Source organism: Podarcis cretensis (assembly GCF_951804945.1).
Source record: "Podarcis cretensis genome assembly, chromosome: 8".
NCBI classification, from domain to species: domain Eukaryota; kingdom Metazoa; phylum Chordata; class Lepidosauria; order Squamata; family Lacertidae; genus Podarcis; species Podarcis cretensis.
This window is the reverse complement of record NC_137177.1, coordinates 89,162,835-89,172,273: the sequence shown is the minus strand read 5'-3', so window position 1 is coordinate 89,172,273 and position 9,439 is coordinate 89,162,835.

The following is a 9,439-nucleotide window of genomic DNA, read 5'->3' as shown; positions in this document are numbered from 1 at the left end:
AAGGATTGTTCCTTCCTACTTGCTAGCAATGGAGGAGAACAGCAAGATCAGCACAGTTTGCCAGACTTTTACCGTTTAGCTGTGATTCCATACCCGCCAACATTTTTACCTTTGGATCTGGGACACGGGCATGATGCCTGCCTCAAATTGCTGGGGGCGGAAGTGACAGGGAGAAGCAGCAGTGGGAGGAACAGGGCTGCAACTCTCCTCCGCCGGGCACACGGGAGGCAAGGACATCCCCTGAAGGGAGATCATCTTTGCATCACCGGCAGCACCTACAGCAGGTGTTAATGGAGAAATCCGAGGGCTCCCTTGGACAAAAAACAAAGGACACCAGCCAGGAATACCAGAGCAAAACAGCAGCCAGTAGGCTTGGTCTTTATTGAAGACTGTCACGACAGGACTCCCACCTGCCACAAGATGGAACAAGATGGAAGCCCCAAACAAAAGAGAACCCAAACTTTTATTAGCTGCTATTCCCCATGTTACACACACCCCAAACTACATCACTAATACATCACAGTTACATCATGAAAGGGGAGGTCTGGTGGTAGTAATCTGAGCATCCTGGACCCTGCCCTATGGTTCTCCTTGCCCTCCACCAAACACCCCTCAAGTGAAACAAAAGAGATATTTACATTTCCCTGTTTCCCAGCCAAGTTAATCACACCCTTTTGTCTTCATCTGGGTTTGTTATTTCTGGAATGGCTACCTGTCTGGCCCTCAGGTATGAGGATGCCAGGAATTATCACTCAGGCAGAGGGGCAGCTGAGTAGCTGAGCTCACATGTCTATATGAATTTCTGAAGTTTCCCCAGTGAGCCAGTACATAGATACATTTATCAGTGAATTCTTACATTTGGTATTGTGCAGCAAAGGCCCTTTGAATAGATAGGAAGAAACTGTGATGAAGTGCTTTGTGGTGACAAATCACAAAAGTCACAAAAGCGATTGTGCTGGTTTTGGTAGTGGGCTGTATGTGCATGATATCTGCTGGAGGGGCAAACCCCGCCCCCAGCCTCTACATAGATTCCTGCAACACAGCGGAGCTGGAGCTGCTGGTTCCGGGACATCATTTGGGACTGGGCTGCGGCAGCAGTTGTCTCTCTTCTTCTCCCTGCTCTCCAGGAGGTGCTATGAGCTGCTCAAGACTGCCAGTGGAGCCCATGGAGAGGCTTGGCTGGCCGGCTGATCCTCTTCTCCGAGCTCGGCAACAGCGGTGCTGGAGGGGAGAAGTGGGACATTCCTGCATCCGAACTGTTACGGTAAAATCTGGGTGCGAGGCTGCTCTGCCACCCAGCTCGTCGGACTAAGTCCGCGGGTCCCTGCAGAGGAAAATGAGCTCAGCCGGAGACAGGAGCAAGCTGCAGAAGATCCAAGTTTATTGCGCAACAGGTTCAAGGCGAGATTGAACCGTGAGAAAGGGGTGACATGAACTTTTGAAACTTCCCTCCATGTCCCAGAATACAGTGCAAAAAATACATCCCAGTTACATCATGAATACATTAAGAAGAGGTTGGGTTACACAGGATTAACACATGGAGGAGGGAGGGGGGAATATGCAGAGCTGGAGATATGTGCAGATAAGCACATCCTGAGTACTGGTGATGAGAAGACAATAGTCCATGTACTGGCATTGCCCGGAGGAAAGGCTTGGCAGAGTGATCTGACAGGATTAGAGTCTTGACACCTTGCTTGAGGGATTATGGAGGACAGGGGAGGTGTCATGGAGTCCTAGAGAAATTGAGCAAATTGGCACGTTGAGTTTCTATGAATTTTATAGATTTTAGTCCCTTTTGACATTGACAATTGGAAATAAATGGATATATTGTAGCGAAGAAGAAGGTGAAGAAGACATGCCCCCCCCTCCGTATCAAAACGGAAGCTGGGATGCTTCCATGACTCCGGGAGCGTCCCGCTTGCAATGGGGCAGTTGGAGGGTATGTGATTCCTGCACTGCAGGGGTTGGACTTAATGATCCTTTGGTTCCCTTCCAACGCTACAGTTCTATGAGTCCATGGCCACGAGGTGCACTCTGGGCTGCTGTGTTCACCATCACACTCAGCCCCCCCTAATATTGAGGAATAATAATAATAATAATAATAATAATAATAATAATAATAATTTCTTATTTATACCCCGCCCATCTGGCTGGGTTTCCCCAGCCACTCTGGGCAGCTTCCAACAGAATATTAAAATACAATAACCTATTAAATATTAAAAGCTTCCCTAAACAGGGCTGCCTTCAGATGTCTTCTAAAAATCTGGTAGTTGTTTTTCTCCTTGACATCTGGTGGGAGGGCGTTCCACAGGGCGGGTGCCACCACCGAGAAGGCCCTCTGCCTGGTTCCCTGTAACTTGGCTTCTCGCAGGGAGGGAAATGCCAGAAGGCAGTCATCCTTGCTTTGCATTCCCAAGGAGCAACTTGCTTTGCAAAGGTTATTTACACCACAGAGTCGGGCTAAGAACCGCCTCCCCAAACTGCCTTTTGCCACGGATTCCGCTTAATTTCCACCTTTCTAGTTTAGGAAGGAGGTTGCTGTAACAATTCTATTAGCAAAGCAGGCTTACACTTACGCAGAAAGGATGTGGGCGCATTCAACCACCATTTCCTTTGGGTGTATATCATACCTGCTGCTCAATACAGATTCGCAACTTTGGCCACTCATTCCTGGAGGGGCTCCCCTCTCATGTCTCACAGCCATACTGCCTTGCTGTCATCGTTGACTCATCGCCTACCCTTTGTGCAGCCAAGTCGTTGTCCAATATTTGCTTTCAACATCTCCATTTCCTGAGTGCCCGCTGGGGGAGACCTCACCCGTGCCCTTTCATCTCCTTTCACCCACAGCAGCCTTCCGGACTACGACTCCCGTCATGCAGCTGTTCTGGGGATAAGAAACGGCCAGGCAGAGTGGTTGCTGCAGGAGACAGTTCCAGAAGAGGAGGGGCCTCAATGGCGGCTGATTGCAGGCCAGACCGATGGAGGGGGTCTCCCTCCACTGCAGCTAGGTGGACTGGTCCCAGTTCTGAAAGAGGCAAATGGCAGTCCCTGCCAGTTTATCAAATGCTTTATTGAGGGGGGGTCCAAGCCCCAGACTGTTGATGCCAGGCCATGGATCTTGTCCTCCTTTCACAGTATTGGGACCTCAAGCGTCATCCTGTCCAACCCCCCTGCAATACCAGGTTTCTTTCCTCATAAAACAATTACAGTGGTACCTCAGGTTACATACGCTTCAGGTTACAGACTCCGCTAACCCAGAAATAGTGCTTCAGGATGAGAACAGAAATCATGCTTCGGCGGTACAGCAGCAGCAGGAGGCCCCATTGGCTAAAGTGGTGCTTCAGGTTAAGAACTGTTTCAGGTTAAGAACGGACCTCTGGAATGAATTAAGTACTTAATCCAAGCTACCACTGTATCTTTTCTTTTTCTTTCTTTCGTAATTTTTTAAATTAAGTTTTACATAATAAATTTAAATTCAAACACCTCAATCACCTCAATCACCTCCTCATTTAGGATTCTCTGAATCCCTTGACTTCCCTCTGCCCTTCCATGGTTACCATTATCAATCCAATTTTCCACCTGCTTATCTTATTTCCTCTAAGTTGTTAAAAGAATATTGTCCATTTATTTTTTTTTATTTTTTTGTCCATTACAGTGGTACCTCTGGTTGCGAATGGGATCCGTTCTGGAGCCCCGTTCGCATCCAGAAGCAAACACAACCCATTTCTGCGCATGCGTGTGACGTCATTTTGACTGTCTGCGCATGCGTGAGCGGCGAAACCCGGAAGTAACACGCTCCGTTACTTCCCGGTCGCCGCAGCGCATAACCCAAAAATACTTACCCCAAACTGTAAAAGCATTACTCAAATCCTGCCAAAGTTTTTAGTTGTTTACAATGTTCTCTTAAGTACATAGATTCCGAGAGAGCAGAAAAGACTATTCATGATTATTTTTTCTCAAAGGGTTGCTGCTGGTGTTATAAGAATGTTAAGGTCATTCATATATTATATATATTGTTCATAAATGTACCAAGCAAACACATACATAAATATATGAATCACATGTCTGAAACCCACAGAAAAAGTCCTGAAACCATTTTGTCTCTCCCCAAATTGACCTCAAATATTTCTCTGCAACTTCGAAGGAAATGGGAAGCCTCCCCATTGTCTCAAATCCTGCTTCAAGGGCACATTTAAGGTGTGAATAGGGTGAGCCTGTGACCTGTGACTTGGATTCAGGAATTAAGTAGTTATCATAACAAAAGAGTGGCCAAAACCCCAGGTGATGCGATCAGGTAACATGGCAGACAGGAGATAAACAACACACTCAGGATTCTGTTTTAGACCGCCCCTTCTCTGATGTTTGTATGATGTATGGGGGGTGGTCTTGGGCTCCAGGGAGGGACATTTAAAATGTCTATATAAGGGCTTGTGCACATGGTTCGGGGTCGTCATCCTCTCTCCTGTGTGGGGGGAGACCTTGTGGCAACAGCTCTAATAAAGATCAGGCTTAGTGGCTGCTTTGCTTCTCAATACTGTATTATCTGGTTGGCCTCTGTTATTTTCTCCTACCGATGGAGAACATACAAAGGACTCTATAAGGGCTCTTGTGTACCCCATAAGGGAAAGGGAGCAGTTTTTGTTTACAACACTGGGAATATGGAGAAGCACAATGGTTTTGAGGGCTCATCAGCCTCCTGCCACCTTAATTTGTCCAGAGGCTTCTACTGCCCTGTGCAGATTTGTGCCGCGATCTTATGCCCTGAGTCCTTTAAGCAGCTAGTAATGCTTAGTTGGATGAGGAGCAAAATATAACCAGCCAATTATATTCGCACCACTATGGGAGCACCCTTCACTTCTGGCACTGATACGCCTCGCTTGAATCGGCATGTTTGCTTGAAGATCAGTCACTGAGTGTTCACGTTGGTAGTTCAGAAGAATTGCATTCATTGGAGTCTCCCAGGCAGGGTTTTCAAACAGAATCAATATAAATCGTTCTCTCGAGCCGACCAGCCTTCTTCCTTGGCTCCCTTTGAGTCTTTCCAGTGTGCAGTGAGCTGTGTACATCTGGAGTCTCTTAAACTCTTTGACCCTACCTTCACACACTGCGGCCTTTGAACGGGGGACTTTTCCATCCATTCCGAGCTGTCACCCCTTGTTTTATTTTACCGGGATGGAACTTTTGCAAATATCATGAATTAGTTCATGTCTGCAAGAAGTACTTGGAAGATGTAATGTGTTTTCAAGCAGCAAACTGTTCATGTTAGAGACTCAGAAATTGCTTTCTCTGTCAAAGCTTTGCAAAAAGAAACTTCTATTCGGTCTTGCTGGAAGGTAATCTGATTTTAATTTTATTTTATTATTTAGGAAAAGGTATCGGCTGCCCAATCAGAAGAATATCTATTGAGAGTAAAATAAATAATAAAATAATTATCAATAAAGCACATTTAAAGACAGCAGTCTTAAAAAACAAGAACAACCAAATACAGATGTCTAAATTATACGTCTGAGTAGGCTGTATTCAGATATGTTTTACTCAGAGTAAACCTAACTTAATGGACTTAACTCAGTCACGGTTATTAATCTGAATGGGTTTACTCTGAGTGAAACTTAGTTGCATACCACCCATATTCTTAAAAGAAGGGAGGCTTCGACCCAGAATTGGTTGACCTTTTCCCTGAACGGGAGCAAAACCAGCTGGGAAGAGGCCTGTGAGATCCTGCAGAGGCTGCAGTGGGTGAAAATGTCCAAGGAACGCCTCAGAGATGGGCAGCACAAAGCTGTTGTTGTAAGCAGCCCAGCTATTAAATCAGCCGTGCATCTGATTTCCTCCTACAGGTCTGCTAGAAATTCTCATGCCTTTGGACTCCCACTGACTGGCATCTGTTTATAAGCATTGGAGAGAGGATGCTCAACAAGTTGGAGGCTCCTGTCCTGGGGGGGGGGGAGGTGAGACGCCCCTCGAAACCAGTGCGTTCCAGGCCAGAGTGGGAGTGGAGCTTCAGGCTGCTGGAGGTGGGCAGAGATGCCTGGTCTAAGTGGGATTGGAAGTTTGGGGTTTTTCGGCCTCCAGTCTGAAATCCCAGAGAGCTGATGCCAGTCTTCAATCTTCAATCTTTTTATTCGACCGTCAGTCAGAGAAAAGAATACAAATACATTTGTCAATACACAGTTAAAACATCCAAGAAGATTTTAGAGCCTAGCCAACACTAAAAGGGCTAAACAGATAGCCCCATGTCAATACAATCAATTATGGTCTTGCAACGCTTAAAGGCTAAAAAAAGGAATTTGGCTACCAAGAAAGGTATAGCTCTAGTGACATTATTCGGCAAGTATAAAACCTGGTTTTCTCCGGTTAGGAAACTAAGTTGACATAGGAGTGGGTCTATAAAGTTTTGTCTAAGCTCTGCATAAGAAGGGCAAGTCAAGAGAATGTGTTCGGTGGACTCAACCACACCGATAGCACAATGACAGGTTCTCTGGGCGTATGGTACTCCCCTGTACCTTCCCCACAATATCGCAGAGTCAAGGACATTTAATCTAGCCGCTGTAAGAAGTCTGTGGTATTCCACATAGTGGATTTCTGCAAGGTAGGGGGCTGGTATGGTCCGATAAATCTGGTCCCCTAGGAACATCCCAGGTTTTACCTGGGCTATGTCCTCTTGTCTGGCAATATCACTCAGTCTCCGGGAGATCACATCTCTAGCTTGATTGTACGTCATAGACTCAAAGTAAAGGTGAGACAATCCACAGGATTGAACCTCGTTAATGACCTCCCTTTCGCTGATGCCAGTCAGTGTAGACAATACTGAACAGGATGCTCCAGTGGTCCGAACTGGTATACTCATAGGCGCCGACTCCATGGGGCCTGAGGGGGCCCGAGCCCCCTCAAAAATTCGTTTGGGGGGGCTCAGCCCCCCCAATAATTTAAGAAAAACAAAGCCACTCCCGATCTAGAGAGGGGGTGGGGTTGCGGGCTCTCGACCCATCAACAATCTCGCGGGGCTGGCGTCAGCCCCGCGAGAAGCGGGGATTCCCCCTAGCTCATTAATATTCACCGCCCACGGCGGCAGCCAATCGGCTGCCGCAAAGGGCGGGCCCTCACAGGTTCACTTAAGGTCGGGGCCTCGCCCCTTTCGTTCCCCCAGCAGCAGCGGTTTGGAGGTCTTGGGCCCCCCCAATATTTTTTATAAGTCGGTATGGGCCCCCGCCCCCCCCAATATTTTTTATAAGTCAGTGCCCCTGGGTATACTGATTCCTATACAGTGGACGCTCGGGTTGCGTCCATGCAGGATGACCGTTCGCAACCCATAGTGTCCGCAACCAACAGTGGCGTGTCTGTGCATGTGTGGGTTGCGATTCGGTGTGTTTGCGCAAGGCACGATTTAGCGCTTCTGCGTCCGCCGGAACGTGGAAGCAACCCATTCCGGTACTTCCGGGTTTCAGCAGTCCGCAACCCGAAAAAACGCAAACCTGAAACATCTGTAACCCGAAGTATGACTGTATTGCTATGATTTCAAGAGTACGTCTTCCAGTAGAATTAATACCTGCATCCAAAAAAAACAAACCCCAAAAAACCTTATGCATGTAACAGGAGAGGGCCTCTTCAGGTGTGCTTGCCCCCTGCTCCAGCTCAGTCCCAAAATAACTAGTGTAAGCAGCAATGCCTTTCAGGGGGTGAGAACCAGAATGGCTGGTACTTAACCCTCATTTGATCCACCTTCATGTAAGCCTCTGCGCATCACCGAAAGTCAACATGAGCAGTCTTGTTGGAGGAGGAGGAGAACACCAGGGCATTGCCTTTGTTTGCAAAGTGCTTGACGTCAGCGAGCCGTGCTGTGGTTGGATAGATCACTGATCCGTGCATCACTTTCAGCAGAAAGCAAGCACATTTGCTGTGGAAAGAGGCATAGGGAGCTCACCTCTCTGTTGAAGTCTTTAGGACCCTCCCACCCAGTAGGCAGGCACGGGGCGGGGATGTCCATCTGCTTGTCTGTGGACCACATCAGATTCCAAAGCACTTTGGAGCAGCCAACCATCTCAGCCAGCCTCAAGGAAGCAGTGCTGAAGACAGTGCAGAAATGGTACTTAACAGCAGTTAAACTTCCATATATGCATTAGCACACCTCTCCTATGTATTCCTGCATTTCAGGGGGTTGGACTAGATGACCCTCAGTGTCCCTTCCAACTCTGGAATTCGATGATTCTATGCACTGACGAGTGTGGGGGGACAGGGGCAGCCCAAGGCACTTGCAGTGGGCAAGACTACAGGTGGCAAATTTTGGAGAACAAGTGTCTAAGACATGAGTCAGCAAACTTTTTCAGCCGTGGGCCATTCCACCGTCCCTCAGACCATGTGGTGGGCCGGACTATACAGTATTTTTTTGGGGGGGGGGAATGAACAAATTCCTATGCCCCACAGGTAACCCAGAGATGCATTTTAAATAAAAGCATACATTCTACTCATGTAAAAACATGCTGATTCCCAGGCCGGATTTAGGAGGTGATTGCACTGGATCTGGCCCCTGGGTCTTAGGTTGCCTACCCCTGGTCTAAGATAAATAAAATTATACATCAACATATCACGAAGTCTCCAGGGCTTGCTTTGCTGAATCTATATGTAAATGAGAATCAGGACTTGGTGGGTAAACCAGTAATTGGATTTCTCGTACTGGCAGCGCATTGTTATAGCCACATTCTGGAAGGACTTAAAAAGGGCAAACTTGAACACGTGGTACAAGAGAGACCAGAGGAGGAATCACCCCACTAGGAAGAGTGCAAAGAGAAGAATCATTATGGTGCATCTGCAGCAGCACAACCAGACGCCACCTCTCTCCCTAGCTCAGTCAGCTGAGCTTGGGACTCCTCATCTCAGGGTTGTGGGTTTGAGCCCCACGCTGGGCAAAAGATTCCTGAATTGTGGGGGGTTGGACTAGCTGACCCATATGGTCCCTTCCAGCTCCACAGTTTTATGAAGTCGTGAGATGTGGTCCCTGTCAGGGAACTGACATCGGAGCCAGAAGTGGAGGCAGAGCTCCCAAGCGATGCCGGAGAAGGGCCAAGCAGGGAGAGAGGGAACTCATCGGCTGGGGAAGGAAATCAGCGTAACACCAGGGATAAAGGGGGGCGGTTGGGGGAATCGGAGAGGGGTCTCCAGGACTCTTCGCTGGAGACCAGCGGGGAGAGCACAGGTCCTCCTTTGCCCACACCCACCCTGTGCAGAAGACTTCCGCGCAGGGAAAGTAGGCGTAGACTTGGTGTCAAAGAGCTTTTGTGCTGGAAGAAGTTTAAGAAACGCCCACTGACGGATTCTGCTAGCGACTGAACAGCCACGAAGTGAAGGGCTGTCCAGTCAGGAAAGGTTTAACCAGGCTAACTAGCCAGGCATGGTGGCAACTTACGCACGAGCAACCCCCATACATTCATTACAGTCCCCATTT